The sequence below is a fragment of the Chrysemys picta genome, unplaced genomic scaffold (genome assembly GCF_011386835.1).
Source record: "Chrysemys picta bellii isolate R12L10 unplaced genomic scaffold, ASM1138683v2 scaf177, whole genome shotgun sequence".
NCBI lineage: Eukaryota > Metazoa > Chordata > Testudines > Emydidae > Chrysemys > Chrysemys picta.
Window position 1 is genome coordinate 43770 of NW_027052884.1, and position 16185 is coordinate 59954.

Consider the following 16185-nt stretch of genomic DNA (forward strand, 5'->3'; position numbering starts at 1 on the left):
CACAGCAGGGCAGCATCCCCAGAGCGCAGCAGGGCGGGGTTAGGGGGAGCAGTCGGTAGCAGCACCTGCCCCTCGTACGGCAGGAGCGAGAAGTGCCAGCCTCTCTGCACAGAGCAGCAGCGTTCAGCCTGGGCCAGACGTGCTGTGGTGATGGGTAAGAGCGGGCTCGGAGAGCCAGAGGGTCTGTGGGGCAGCGCTGGGCCCTTCTGCTCTGCACTAAGGCCGGGTGGGCGTGTTCAGCTGGGATTGGAACCCACCAGGACTTGTGGGTGTGAATGTGGGGCTGGAACGCAACGTAGGGAGCTCCCACCTCGCCCGGGGGCGACTGGGGGGAAGGGCAGAGAGACACCTGGGCTGAGACCCCAGCTCCAGGGAGACAGTCACCCCGGCCGAGCCGGGTTAAATTGCCCAGCTGTGTGACAGCCCCCCCATCCCCGAGGGTTCCCCCCCCCCCGGTATGGCACAGCAGGGTAATGTGCGTACTGAACGGCAGGGGTTGCCAGAGACTGGCTGGGAGAGGCCTTTGGAGATGGAGGAAGCAGCACTAAGGTACATGCCAACCTCCCTACAGAGGAGGGGCCGTGCCCCGCAGGTGTGGGGCAGGGAGCTGGGACACTGCGCGGTGGGTCATTGTCTGGCCCAGGCCCTTCCTAGCCGGAGGCCGAGGCCGAGGCATTTCCTTCAGGTCACCTTCCGCTGCAGCTTGGCCACGGGCCCCCATAGCCACTAGCCCAGCCAGGGATCCCAAGTGGGGATTGTCACGGCTGGCTCCTCCCTGCCGCCAGCAGCTCTTCACTGCCAGGGAATTCCTGAAATCCTGTGTGCCCCTCCCCCACCCACCTCCTGGGGCTGTGAGTGCCCCACCGGACAGCACCCCCCCGAGCTCTGAGTGCCCCTGGCCAGTCCCTCCCCTCAGCCTCCCGCACTTCCTGGGGCTCTGAGTGCCCTCAGCCAGTCCCCCTCCCACACCCCGGGGCTGAGTGACCTTGGCCAACCCCCGTCCCTTCAGGAGGAACTCCCAGTACCCACCCAGCCCCCACACCTCAGGGTTCCCCTCCCTGCGGCTCTGTGGCCATCCCCCCACCAGGGCCGGCTTTAGGCCAATTCAACCAATTCCCCTGAATCGGGCCCCGGGCCCAAGCCCGGGTATGGTGTACCGGCAAGAGCCGGTGCGCTGTACCAGGGTGGCCTGGCTTCCCCAGGGGGCAATTTAAAGGACCTAGGGCTCCCAGCAGGGGCCGGAGCCCCAGGCCCTTTAAATTGCTACCAGACCCCCACTGCTGGAGCCCTGGGGTAGGGCTGCGGGGTTCTGGGGGCTATTTAAAAAGTCCGGGGCTCCCGCTGCCTCTACCGCCCCGGCCCTTTAAATAGCCACTGGAGCCCCGCTGCTTTCCCAGGGCTCCCGCGGCTATTTAAAGGGCCGGGGCGGTAGAAGCAGGGGAGCCCTGGGCCCTTTAAATAGCCCCCAGAGCCCTGGGATAGCGGGGGGCTCAGAGGTTATTTAAAGGGCCGGGGCTCCAGCTGCCTCTGCTGCACTCCGTCCCGCACCAGCCCCGCACCCCCTGCCCTGCCCGCAGCCAGCCCCGTCTCCAGCCAGCCCTGCACCCCCTGTCCGCAGCCAGCCCCTGCTGCACCCCTGCCCTACCTCCAGCCCCGCCCCCCCTGTTCTGCCCGCACCAGCCCCGCCCCCCTGCCCTGCCTTCAGCCAGCCCTGCACCCCCTGCCCACAGCCAGCCTCTGCCGCACCCCCTGCCCTGTCTCCAGGCAAACCCTGCCGCACCCCCCTGCGGCCCTGCCCAAAGCCAGCCAGCCCCACACACCCCTGTCTCCAGCCAGCCCCGCACCCCTTGCCCTGCCTGCAGCCAGACCCTACCTCCAGTGAGCCCCTGCCCTGCCTCCAGCCAGTCCCATGTCCACTGGTGCCCTGCAGTTCCCAGGGCAGTAACCCTGCACACCTGCTTCAATGAGGGGGGCAGGGAGCAGCTGGGACCCACACATGTGCACACCACTAGGGTGACCAGACAGCAAGTGTGAAAAATCAGGACAGGGGGTGGGGGATAATAGGATCCTATAAGAAAAAGACCCCAAAATCGGGGCTGTCCCTATAAAATCAGGACATCTGGTCACCCTAGCACACCCCCAGGGAGTGGCGGGGACCCACACACGTGAAACGGAGCTCATTAATAACCGATCAACAGCATATATGATGCAAAGTACATAATATATAATTTTATTATTTATATAGTTATGGAAAGTAAATAATACATGGAAGAAATGAAAGGCTTTTTTTCACATTATTTTTTTTGTTAGTCATCCCTGCCGGGGCCTCGCCAAAAATGTTTGAATTGGGCCCCGCCCTTCCTAAAGCCGGCCCTGCTGGAGAGAACAGGAGAATTCAGTCAGCAGGGGCTGACGATCTGTCCCATTCACCAGGGCTGCCATCCTGCGGCTTCAGCATTAGTGGCTGGGGTGACTTGGGGAAAGGTCTCAACCTCCCCACATCCCACTTCACTGCTGCCAGAATCCCTCCTGCCCCCCCGCTACAGTCCCCTCCCTACCCAACCTGGGTGGGGCTGGAGGAGAGGGGTCTGAGAACTTGAGCTGTGGATTGGAGGTGGAACAGCTGTCAGGGGCACTGAGGGGGACGTGGCAGGAGCTCCCCGTACAAGGAGCGGGGTTGCCACTGGAGGTCACTAGGAAGGACAACAAGACTCCATCCTGGGGGTCAGGAGGGGGAATTCATCCCTCAGAGGTGGGCAGGGGCTGGGTGGAAATGCTGCTGGTTCCAGGGGCCGTTAATCCCCCTGATTCCTCGGAGGCGTCTGAGTCTCAGACAGGTTCTCGTTCCCTTGCAGCAGGAGGACGTCACGGCCAATGTGATGCGCCAGCTCCGTATCATGCGGCACGTGCGCCAGGTGCCCGAGGCGCTGCAGGGCCTGTGCTTCTGAGGCCACCAGCAACTCCCGCTCCCTGCTGCAGGTACTGCTCTGGCTCTCTGTAAATGGGGAGCTAGTGGAAGGGGAAATGGAGCCCCCTGGCACTCACAGAAACCCTCTCCCCTCTCTGTGGAGCAGGGTCCTTTCCTCTGCCCCCAAATTCCTTCATCTGGGACAGGAGCTCTTTCCCTCACACCCATTCCCCTCCCCCCTTTCCTTGATCTACCCCCATCCCATTCCCCCTGCGCCCAGGCAGAGCTCTGCCTGCCCCATATGGTGCAGAAAGGCCGTTGTGTCAGGGCCCCACCCCTAGCCCCACTGAAGCTTGGAAAGCTCCACTTTTGAGGAGGTGGGGGTGGGATAGAGGCTCAGGGCTAGCTTCACCTCCTGCCCTTTATTCTCCCCTTGGCCCTTCTATGGGGTCTCTGGGTGTGAAATGAATCGGAGCCTCATTCCCAGCTGTCTTCCAGGCCCTGGGATCTGGCAAAGCCTCCCAGACGGGCACAGCCTGCCGCTAAGCCCCGTCAGGGAGCAGTGGGGACAGGTCACCTCGTCCCATCCAAGCAAGGAATGCTGGGTGTCAGAGAGCCTTAGATGGGAGACCCTGCTCTCTCATGGAGGTAGGAGCCATTTACTCCTTGGGGCGTGTGGGTCTCTTGGGGGAGAAATGGGATCCTCGATGCACAGCCTGGCTGAGAGCTTCCCCTGTCCCTGGCTCCCAGCTCTGGGACAGAGACGCCTCCATCATCGTGCCACCCTGGTTTTGTTCCTAAGAAGAGGCTCCCCAGAGACGTCCCGAACCTGGACTCCTGAGAGCGTTTCCAGTAGGAGGCTCCGGCCCCTCGGGCATAAAGAGAGCATCAGGTAGTCTCGTTCACATGGCATTTCCGGTCTCCAGCTCCACTTCCCGCAGCAGGGCAAACGAAGCCATCAGCTCCCAGAATCCCAACTCTTTGACCCCCTTCTGCTCAGCAGTGGGGTTTCTCCAGCTCCCTCACCACACCTGTCAGCCTCTGATGATGAAGGGCCTGAATGTCAGAGTCACCAGAACGAGCAAACTCCAGTTCCAGGCAGAGGAGCCTGTGCGTATTCAGCCCCTCTGGACTCCAGGTGTGAAATGGGGAGCAAGGACCCCAGCCCAGTAACAGGAGGAGTGGGCAGACCAGGCCTGTAACAGGGAGCTTTCCCCTGGGCTGCACAGCCTGGGGCTTAGCCAAGCTGATTACAGAATGAGCCCGAACTGAGAGGCACCATATCCGCCCCCGTAAAGAGCCAGACTTCGGTGGTGATACAGCCCAGCTGGGGTAGCAACAGGATTGAGAACGAGGTAGGAAGTTCAGAGCAGCAAGGAAAGCCTGGAGGGGAACTTGAGAAGAGAGGTTGGAAAAGTGCAGCAAAGAGAAAGGTGCAGACCTAGCTGTTGGGTCCAGGGCCCTGAGCTGCTATCAATGTCAGGGTGGGACTGGGTTCCCCTACCGGCCCCAGAGGAGGCGGCGTACACGCACCTGGAGAGGGTTCCCAAGCCCAGCAAGGGGGCTACAGGCTGAGCAAGTGCCCCAGCGATGGCAGAAGGACTTCTGTCTGTGGAAAGACCTCTTTGGACTTTTAGTGTGAGGCAAGCTGGGCCCCAGAAGGGTGGACTAAAGGTGGTGACCTGGCCGGAGTTACCAGGCAGAGAAACTGCCGTGGTGCTGGAGCGACCATGGATGGGGGACGCTAGCCCAGCGAGAGGGCTGTGATGCCATGCCTGGCCGCCGGGGGGGCACCTAACGATGAGTAGATTCATTTATGATTGGCATAGTCGGCAGGATTGAGTTCCCCCTGTGATCCGTGAGGGAAGTCTTGGTTGCTGAAGGAATCATAGAATCTCAGGGTTGGAAGGGACCTCCGGAGGTCATCTAGTCCAACCCCCTGCTCAAAGCAGGACCAATCCCCAGACAGTTTTTTGCCGCGATCTCTAAATGGCCCCCTCAAGGATTGAGCTCACAACCCCGGGTTTAGCAGGCCAATGCTCAAACCACTGAGCTATCCCTCCCCCAAGCAGGTGTATCAAGGGACCAAGCTGGTCGCTGGATTTCCCACTTCAGTTCCAGGGACTGGCTAAGCAGATCTAGGGGTTTCTCCAGCAGCTCCTAGAAAACCAACAGACGCAGAAGGAAGTGCAGGTGGAGCTACAGACGCAGCAGCAGCAATACCTGTGAGAGATCCTGCAAAGGGAAATCAACCCAGGGTCTGCTATGCCCATGGACAAAAAGAGCAGAGAAGGAGAGCATGCCTGGGCTGTGCTGAGAAGGTTAGCCCAGGGAGAAGGGCATGAGAAAGGGTACAAGCGTGGCCTAATGCCAAGATGGGAGCAAGAGTTCTTTGTTTTGGGGGCAGAGAAGCAGGCCATATCAAAAGACACGGCCTGCTTAGGAAATTGCTGAGTGGCTGAACGAGGGGCCAGGGCCCTAAGAAGTTAGAAAGAAAGGAGAAGGTGTCCTCTGACACAATCCCCCATGAGGCAGGCAAGGTGGAGGTGGCTGGGGTGGCCATGGGGTGGCTGTTGGGTGCTGCAGAGAGATGAAGGACGAAATGATTGGCTCAGAGATGAAGCAGAGTGGAGGAGGGACAAACACAAGGGTGGAGCAGTCCATGGTGGGTTCTCAGACCCTGACCGAAAAGGTTTTGGCAGATGCAGCGGCAGTAGCAAAAAGGCAACAGAAGACGCTAAAGGCTTCAGAAGAGGCTCTGCAAGCAGCTGTTCATGAGACTGAGTGGCTGCAGGAAGAGCGTCGGGATACTGCAGAAGAGAAGGTTTGCCCCGAGCGAGCTGGGAGTGGAGCTGCAGACCCTGCGCACAGGCTGTACAAGCGCGCAGCCGGTGACAGCGATGAGATGAGGAGGGATGAAGCTTGGAGAAGAATAGAACTTGCCCCCGCGTGGGCCAGGTTCTAAGGAGGAGGGTATATAACGGGGGGCTTGGCCTGTGGGCTATAAAGCCTGGAGCTAGGCCAAATGGATTACAGAGTGAGCTCCAGCTGAGGGGAAACCAGGGGAAACTGCAACAAAGGTACAGGAGCAGGCCTAGCTGTTCGGTACAGGGCCTTGGGGCAGAACCTAGAATCCAGGGTAGGACTGGTTCTCCCACGGTCTCTAAGGAAGGGGGTGTACAGGGCCATAGAAAGGGCTACCAAGGCCAGCAAGGGCAGGCCGAGCCAAAGTCAGGCTGAGGAAAAGCCCCCAAGGGACAGAGGATCTTGTTTCAGTTAAAGACATTTTTTGACTTTTCGTTTGGGATGAGCACGACCCAGGAAGGAGTGGGACTAAAAGATGGTCGCCTGGCCGAAGGGCTGAGTTCCCAGCCCAAAACCTGCTGGCGGGCGTGCTAGCCCAAGAAATCTGTGACCCCAGGCCTTGAAGGAAGGGGCACCTATCAGTGAGTGAACTCTGTTACAAGCCTGCTTCCATTGTGGAAACAGCCTGGTATTGGAGAGTGGTGGGGATGGCCTGTGGGCGAGGATGGCTGGAGGGGTCATACAGGAGGGGCGGCAGCGTCGAGTGAGGAGATCAGGGAACGGGTTGTTTGCAGTCCTGCCACTGAGCGGTAACGTGATCCTGGCCAGGTCACTCTCCCACCTGGTGCCTCACTTTCTCTGTCTTTGAAATGGGGATCATCCCGACCCACATTAAGAAAGGGTTTGATCCTCTGCTCTTGCTTCCCAAATCCCTGCCCTCCTTGCCCCACACAGGCCTCTGCCCTGTTGCTCAAACTCCCATGCACATGTTAGTGCCTGTGTTACCCCCGCAACTGCAAGGTCTCATGTACAGTCTCCTGCCAGTGAACTGAAGCTGCCACTAGATCCAGAATAGGAATCGCAGTTCCTGTGCGCTGCCCTGAATGGAGTCTAGACCCTGGGCATGGGGAAGGCCAACGCTCACATCCAGGTAGATCATCAACCTACTCCTCTGTCCCAGGAGCAGGAAGGCCTCTGGTTCGTGCTCCCTTCGGTAGCTGGAGCTGCTGAGTTGGGAGTGTGGTGGGCAGAGATGGGAACAGGCCATAGGATGAATCAAGTGTCGGGGGAGACTCCCTGTGTGTGGAAGATGATGTTGCCCCTCTGTGGGGAGTCCCTTCCTTGCAGATGCTGGGCTTTGGGTGCTGGACTCTGCCAGGAAGCCCAGCTCCCATCCCTAGCAGCTTGGCTGTTCCCTACACTGCTGTGCACCAAGGCCTCTGCAGAAATGTGCTCTGGGCAAGGACTACAGAGCCTGCTGTCATCCTGGCAGGTGTCACCCCAGGTTCCATAATCCTGACCCCTGGTCTCCCTCCGCTGGCAGGCTCTGAGCAAGGCCTGCCCAGAGAACATGGATGACGAGCTCTCGATCCTGCTGACAGCACCCCCCAGCACAGACAAACTCCAGCACATCTTGGAGGTGAGCAGAATGGGGAGGGGCAGCAGGGGTTTTACCTTAGCCCTGGGGACTCCTAGAAAGAAGAGACTGGAAAGGCAGAGAGAAAATATTGGGTATTAAAGGGCTCTTTAATCGAGCAGAGAAAGGCAGAACAAGACCCAATGGCTGGAAGGGGAAAAGAGAGAAATTCCTATGACAAATAAGGCACAAATATTCAATGGCGAGGATGATTGATCACAGGAAGAAGCTACCATGGAAAGTGGTGGATTCTCCATCTCTTGATGTCATTTAATAAAGACTAGATGCCTTTCCGGAATGTGTTTGCCCCAAAAGTAGCTATTGTGGTAGACAGGAGGCCTGTGATATGCAGGGGGTCAGATTAGATGCTCTAACGGTCTCTGCTGCCCATAAAGTCTACTCATTTCTGAGAAACCGAGTGTAGCATTGGGAGCAGCCTCTGTTTATTAAACAATCAGTTTGTCAGCACCTGCAGGACAATTTGGTTCTTAGGACTAGTGAGCATGGACTTGTCAAGAACAAATCATTCCAGACCAATCCTAGCTCCTTCTTTGGCAGGGTTAGGGGCCTAGTGGAGGTGGGTAAACAGTAGATGTGATCTATCTTGGTGTTAATAAGGCTTTTGACACAGTCCCATAGGACACTCTCACAAGCAAACAGATGCTGCTTAGAACTGTCAGAGCAGCTTTTGCTGGGGGATTCTCCCAGCACTTTCCAATAGTGGGAAAGTATGAAATCCCCATTTGACTGCTGGGGACAGAGCCTAGAGGGGGCAGCAACTTACCCCAAGTCCCACAGGTCAATAGGAAACCAGCAATGGAACCCAGGAGTCCTGACTCCCAGTTCCCTGCTCCAATCACTCCAACAGAGCACACTCCCTCTCAAAGCAGGGGGACCGGACATGAGGGCCTGGTTGTAATTGCCAGCTGTGGGAGGGAGTGTGCAGCAGTGGTTAGTGAAGGGGCCTGGAAATAAGGACTGCTGGGTCTATTGGAGAGTGTCACTAGGAGCAGTGCATAAGATGAGGTGTCCTATCATGTTTACTCAGATCAGATTAGGACATAATAGAATGGCTGAAATAGTTTATTTTATTTGTATTGTATTATTTTGCAATTGTTAAGAGCAGCAACTACTTAGCTCAGACTGAAGCATCTTATCTAATTTTTGAGATCTAAGTGTCTCCTCTTTGAGTGCCACGAGACAATTTAACACATTGTGACAAAGAATTTTCATTGCCACTTGTTATGATTTCAAGAAACAAACTGGTTTAGTTTGAATAGGATTTTCGGTCAGAAACGGTTTCAATGAAATTTCCCCACCATCTCGATTCCTGGGCTCTATCTCTGCCTTTCGGGGTGGGGGGTGGGGGGGGGTTGCTGTCTGTTAGAACAGGAGTCTGATTTGGATAGGGATAGAGACCTCTTCAATGTTTTTAATGAAGTAAATACTAATGGGAATTGTGTGATCATGGGAGACTTTAACTTCCCAGATATAGACTGGAGGACAAGTGCTAGTAATATAATAGGGCTCAGATTTTCCTAGATGTGATAGCTGATGGATTCCTTCACCAAGTAGTTGCTGAACCAACAAGAGGGGATGCCATTTTAGATTTGGTTTTGGTGAGTAGTGAGGATCTCTTAGAAGAAATGGTTGTGGGGGACAGCCTTGGTTTGAGCGATCATGAGCTAATTCAGTTTAAACTAAATGGAAGGGTAAACAAAAATAGATCTGTGACTAGAGTTTTTTTTTTCAAAAGGGCTAACTTAAAAAAATTAAGGAAATTAGTTAGGGAAGTGGATTGGACTGAAGGACTTGTGGAACAGATGGATCAGACTGAACAGGTTCCAAACCTCTCGGAGGCTCCTACCTTCTAAACAGGGACATCTGTTTTCTAGGGAAATCAGGAAAAAGAAAGGAGAAAACTCAAAAGAGGTTCCTCCTGGCGCTCACGTACGTGACCCCTAATACTCTCTCAGTCCTCAAAGAGAGACCTCGAGAAGGAGACTTGCTGAAGGAAAGCTACAGGGGACTCAGAGGTTTCCCTGGCCCTGCGCCCCTGTCCTGCCTGGCTGATGTCAGCATCTCTCTGTGAGGTTACCACCTCCCCAGCACCTTTGGCCAATAGGCTGAGGTCCTGTAAAAGACCTCTGTGATGTCACTGCCACACCCACCCCTCCCCTGCAGTGCTAATGTCCTGCCGCAGGCCAGACCCTTTGGAGGTTTGAGCTACTCCCTGTGGATCACCCCGCTCAATGAGTGTTCATTCTAGGAAGCAAGCCGGCTAGACAGTAAAACAGCAGAGGCTGCTCCCAATGCTACACTCGGTTTCTCAGAAATGAGTAGACTTTATGGGCAGAAGAGACAGTTAGAGCATCTAATCTGACCCCCTGCATATCACAGGCCTTTCTGCACCATATGGGGCAGGCAGAGCTCTGCCTGGGCGCAGGGCGAATGGGATGGGGGTAGATCAAGGAAAGGGGGGAGGGGAATGGGTGTGAGGGAAAGAGCTCCTGTCCCAGATGAAGGAATTTGGGGGCAGAGGAAAGGACCCTGCTCCACAGAGAGGGGAGAGAGTTTCTGTGAGTGCCAGGGGGCTCCATTTCCCCTTCCACTAGCTCCCCATTTACAGAGAGCCAGAGCAGTACCTGCAGCAGGGAGCGGGAGTTGCTGGTGGCCTCAGAGGCACAGGCCCTGCAGCGCCTCGGGCACCTGGCGCAAGTGCCGCATGATACGGAGCTGGCGCATCACATTGGCTGTGACATCCTCCTGCTGCAAGGAACGAGAACCTGTCTGAGACTCAGACGCCTCCGAGGAATCAGGGGGGATTAACGGCCCCTGGAACCAGCAGCATTTCCACCCAGCCCCTGCCCCCCTCTGAGGGATGGATTCCCCCTCCTGACCCCCAGGATGGAGTCTTGTTGTCCTTCCTAGTGACCTCCAGTGCCAACCCCCCTCCTTGTACGGGGAGCTCCTGCCACTTCCCCCTCAGTGCCCCTGACAGCTGTTCCACCTCCAATCCACAGCTCAAGTCCTCAGACCCCTCTCCTCCAGCCCCACCCAGGTTGGGTAGGGAGGGGACTGTAGCGGGGGGGCAGGAGGGATTCTGGCAGCAGTGAAGTGGGATGTGGGGAGGTTGAGACCTTTCCCCAAGTCACCCCCATCCCATTTCCCTTTCCCCAGCCACTAATGCGGAAGCCGCAGGATGGCAGCCCTGGTGAATGGGACAGATCGGCAGCCCCTGCTGACTAGGGTTACCATACGTCCGTTTTTTCCCGGACATGTCCTGCTTTTCGGCAATCAAACCCCCGTCCGGGGGGAATTGCCGAAAAGCCAAACATGTCCGAGAAAATGCCGGCCGGGCACTTCCCCTCCCGCGGCTGCTCTGCTCCGCTCCTCCCCTCTCAGACTTTAAGAGCCGAGCTGCCCGAGCCAGCGCTACTGGCTTCGGGCAGCCCCCCCTGCCTCCGGACCCTGAGCCACGGGCCAGGCACTTCTCCTCCCCGGCTCCAGCTGAGCTGCTCCGCTCCTCCCCTCTCAGACTTTAAGGTTCCAGGTGCTCTGGGGAAGCGCCGGCCGGGGGTGCAGGGTCTGGGGGCTGCCCGGCAAACCGTGAAGCCGGTAGCGCTGGGGCAGCCCTTTCCCCATGGCTGGGAGTGGTAGGGAGGAGGGGGCGGAATTAGGGCGGGGAAGGAGCGGAGTTGGGGCGGGTCTAAGGGTGGGGAAATGGGCGGGGCCAGGGCCCGTGGAGGGTCCTCTTTTTTTATTTATTAGACATGGTAACCCGACTGCTGACTGAATCCTCCAGTTCTCTCCAGAACGGGTCCAGCCTTGCCAGCAGCAGGACAAGCGTCCCCTGCCCATGTGCCTCAGCCCTGCCTGGTCAGACACCATCACCCGTCAGTCCTTGGCTTCCCAGGCTGCCAGTGATGGGAGCAATTCTGGGTGGTGGCTCGGGTGACACAGACACCAGACCACTAGGAATTGGGTGCGGCCCTGTGGGACAGGAGAGTCTCGCAGAGGGCACTTGGGGGACTCTCCTGCCCTTCCCAAGAGCGATAGCACCCTGTCCTAAGAACATAAGTCTGGGATGAGGCAAAGCTTGTCATTAATTAGTCTGGCTTAAGAGCTGGGTGGAGCTGCTCCGGGGACAAGCTGGCTCGCTCCCGCTCATGTAGGCGAATTCATCTCCCTTCCCAGGAGCACCTGCTCTCCCTTTCATTCCCCACCAGGCTCCTTGTGCCAGGCCCCACAGGATGGGAATGAGGCCTGGGCCCCGCCACAATCTCCTGAGTCTAATGCAGCTGCTCACCTTGTCCCCCATCAGCTGCTGGGTTTCCCCCAGGAGGGAGTAGGTGACAGGGAGAGAGACACACACACATTTGTCCTTCTGGTTGCAGGGCTTGTGTCCTTCCAATCCCATTGGTGGCTGCACATTGGGCAGAGTCCTCGCTGCGTGCCCGGCCCAACAGAATTGCAGGGCGTGGTGTGGAACACAGAAAGAGATAGAGAGACTCATCCTCCAGCCGGGGTCAGTCTGAGAGAAATTGGCTGCGGTCCCAGTCTCACTCTTCTAGCAGGTGCCATTTCCCAGCTGGGTTCCTTACCCCACTGGTGCAGCAGCAGCTGGTAGAGCCGGTAAACCCCCTCCCTGGCCTGCCGGCTGATGTCCTTGGCTGGGTCACTGACGGACAGAGCCAGCTGTGCCATGTGGTGACCCATCCTGGGGAATTCCGCTGAGTTCTAATGGACGGGAGAGGGAGAGGGGACTCCATCAGCATTTTCCTGTCAGCTCCCAGTCCCCCCCGGGCCAGGACTCTCCTTCCTCTCAGCCCCTCTGCAGGAGATGCTAGAGCCAGACCCTTAATTTCCTCTGCCCCCAAGGAAGCCTGGAGCACAGGGTTGTGGGCAGGGCCCTCCATGAGGACTTGCTTCCCCAGCTGCTCCAGGATGACACGGAGGCAGGAACCTGGAGCACAGTCCCCTTAAAAGCCCAGAGTCACCACTTAACTTAGACAAGAAGAACTTGACTCAAGCCAGGCTCACTCTCTGCTCTGACTCTGCCCCCCCGAAGAGGAACACTCCTAACCCACAGCCCCTGCAGCAGCAGATCCTACAGCCCGTCGGAGCCAGCCCACCTACCCCTGGAGTCAGGAAGCTGGGGTCAGAGGTCACTTATGTCAAACTCGGGGAGGGTGATGGTGGATCTGAGCAGGGCCGTGCTGCTCTTAACGGCCCTGGCTCTCTCTCGCAGCACCCTGGACACGATCCAGTAGTTAATGTGCTGTGGGGAAAGGAGGCATTGCACTGACTGCCCTGACCAAGGATGCCCACTGGGGGCCCGGCTAGGAGGACTGACTGGAAAATGGATCTAAGAGTGAAGGTAAAATTGCCCCCACCCCTCTCATCGGGCTCACCTCCAAGATGTACTGGAGCCTGTCGGTGTCTGGGGACTCTGCCAGCAGGTTCCCCAGCATGGCGTCCAGGAGGTCTGGCAAGACCCTCGGCAGATCCTGAAAGCAAGGGAGAGCCATGGGTCAGAGTTAGGGAAACTGGGGCTAAACTTGCCACAGGATGGGAAGTGGGGTCTCTGGGAAGCACTGGTGAGACCCCCAAACACATATCCTGGCCTCTCTCATTCACATCCCACTGCAGGCAATTAGCAAGGATTCATGGCAGGATGACAGCTGGCTCTTCTATCCATGACTTTAGCATGATCTACCTGCACTTGGGCGGTGTCCTTCTCCATGTCCAGGGTGAAGACGGCGTGCAGGGCAGCTCGGAGGAGGTGGGTCTCCAGCTCTGGCTCCACGGCAGGTGTCATGGTGCTGGCAAGAGAGAGGAGCCGGTATTAGACTGTGCAGTGCGGGGATGGGACTGGCACCAACACGCAGGTGAAACTGCAGGGAAATAGGCACAGGCTGGCAAGAAGGGAAACTGAGGCACCGAGCCAGGGAATGACAAGGCCAAGGTTTCTCAGACAGACAGTGGCAGGGCAGGAATAGCACCTGTTCCCTGGACCCTGCTGCCCCTCCTGTATCTGATCCTGGGAGTGAGCCTCTCCCCAAAGCCAACTCCTTCAGGAGCCCATAGCAAAGAGACCCCCCCAGACTGTCCTGGACTCCCTGAGAGGTGCCTCCCCCCAACTGGAGCACTAAGGACCAAAGTGGCAGCATCTAGTGTCAGTGGGGTTCATGTGGCTCAGGCCAAACCCCTGGGCTGGGGACCCGCCCGCATAGCACTGATCGAGGGCCTGGGCCCAGGGTGTTCACAGCCCCGCCTTCACCTCTCCCTGAGCCCAGCCTGACTCCTCACCTGGAACAAAGCTGCGGCGCCCATCGGCCTCGCTGCTGCCCGAGTCCCAGTCACTGCTGCTGTCCCATGGGGAGCGGGCTGAGCTGCTGGTGGTGGGACAGGGATCCTCCACCTCCTGCCCTGGGGAGGCTGGAAGGTCCTCACTGACCGGGCAGGGCGATGCCTCCTGCTGGGAATCAGGGCTGGGCTCCTGGGGCCGCTGCTGCCCACACAACATGCCCCAGAGTCACCCTGCCCGGCTCCCCTCCTGTGCTGGGTCCTGCCTGCCCAGCCGCAGCCTGGCCCAGCTCCATTTCGACCTGGCCTCTCCCACCTCGGCGCCTGCGCTGGGAGCGGGTTTTCTCCGCCAGAAGGCTGGGCACTTCCACCTCCTGGCCTGGCCGGGAGCTCCTTCCCCGCCAGTGGGGACGGAGGAGCCGCTGTGCTCCTGGGGAAGATGGCAGCTGCTTCCCTCAGGCTCTGGGGCCACCTGCAGAGCCTTCTTCCTGAACCTCCTCAGGAGCCTGGCCATCCTGGAACCGAGCGGGGAGCGGCCGTGAGTCTGGGGTCAAGGCAGCCTCTCACTAACCAGCCTGTTTGGTCCCTCCCCATCCCTGCCCCAGCCAGAGCAGCTCCTCCTCCCCCACAGGGGTGCATGTAATGCAATCTACACGCACTGGCAGGAGTTCATTGCATGATCTGCTTCCTGCTGTTTGGTTCTGGGCTGTTGGAGTACGGGCTTGCAACCATCTGTGCACACATATTATACTAATTGCATCTAGACCACATCTCCCTAGTTTGTTTGTGAGAATGTCCTTATTAACACCAAGATGGATCACATCTACTGTTTACCCACTTCCACTAGGCCCGTAACCCTGCCAAAGAAGGAGCTAGGATTGGTTTGGAATGATTTGTTCTTGACAAGTCCATGCTCACTAGTCCTAAGAACCGAATTGTCCTGTAGGTGCTGACAAACTGATTGTTTAATAAGGAGTTCCAGTATCTTTCCAGGTATGTTAATGGATGGGAAGACGTTCTTTTTCAGGGATCTCTGACGAGAACTGGGGCACAGCACTTAGTTTGTTGAGGCCATAAAATGGAGACAGGCACCTCTTCTCTTCTCCCAGCACCCCAGATACCTAAAAGGGTGGGACTCACATCCCTCAATGGGCTTTAAAAAAGACAATGGTTACAATGTGGCCCCAACCATTTCTGGTTTCTGCAGACTAGATGTTTTAGCAAAGTTTAGAATTCCTTGGTGCTCAACACCGTGAAACTCCCCTTTCTCCTTCACAAAGGGCTTTAACGCCCCTTATCTCACCCAGGCTCTCGACTGCCCAAAGTTGGAGAATTGTCCCTGTTCCCACTGCAGAGCACCCCCCACGACACACACACAGAGTCCTCCTGGTGGTGGGAGGGGAACAGAGGAAAGGACAGAAGACGTAAGAGATGAAGAGAAAGGAGGGAGGGATGGAGGAAAAGGTAAAACAAAAAGGACAAACCCTAATGTCCCCAGTGATTCTAAGGGACAAAATCCCAGGTGGGGAATAAAATTCGACCACCTTAAGCTAGTGTTTTCCATGCCTAGAATTCAGCTGGCGCCAGATGCATCAGACTGAACAGGTTCCAAACCTCTCGGAGGCTCTTACCTTCTAAACAGGGATGTCTGTTTTCTAGTAAAATCAGGAAAAAGAAAAGAGAAAACTCAAAAGAGGTTCCTCCTGGCGCTTCTGTACGTGAACCTAAATACTCTCTCAGTCCTCAAAGAGAGACCTCGAGAAGGAGACTTGCTGAAGCAAAGCCACAGGGGTCTCTGAGGTTTCCCTGGCCCTGCGCCCCTGTCCTGCCTGGCTGATGTCAGCGTCTCTCTGTGAGGTCACCACCTCCCCAGCACCTTTGACCAATAGGCTGAAGTCCTGCAAAAGGCCTTTGTGATGTCACTGCCACACCCACTCCTCCCCTGCAGTGTTAATGTCCTGCCACAGGGCAGACACTTTGGAGGTTTGAGCTACACAAAGAGGAGACACTTAGATCTCAAAAATTAGATAAGATGTTTCAGTCTGAGCTAAGTAGTTGCTGCTCTTAACAATTGCAACATAATAAAATACAAATAAAATAGACTATTTCAGCCATTCTATTATGTCATAATCTGATCTGAGTAAACACAATAGGACACCTCATCTTATGCACTGCTCCTAGTGACACTCTCCAATAGATCCCCATCCTCCACCCGCCGGGAGGTAGGTAGGGGCGGATTGTTATCCCTACTTGAAAGAGGGAGAAGCTAAGGCTGAGAAAGGAGAATTGACTTGTCTTAGGTCACACAGCCAGTCCGTGGCAGAGTTGGGAATAGGACCCAAGAGCCCTGATTTTCAAACTAACCATCGGATCTTGAATTTCAGATATTGAATGATCTGAATAAAGTGCTCTCAAGTGAGTTCCAGACCAGCAAGAGTTCATAGTAATTATTCAGCAAGTATTTTAGGAGAACTGGAATGGTAGAGAAAATAATGAACTGCAGAGAAGCAGCAAAATTTGTCAAACA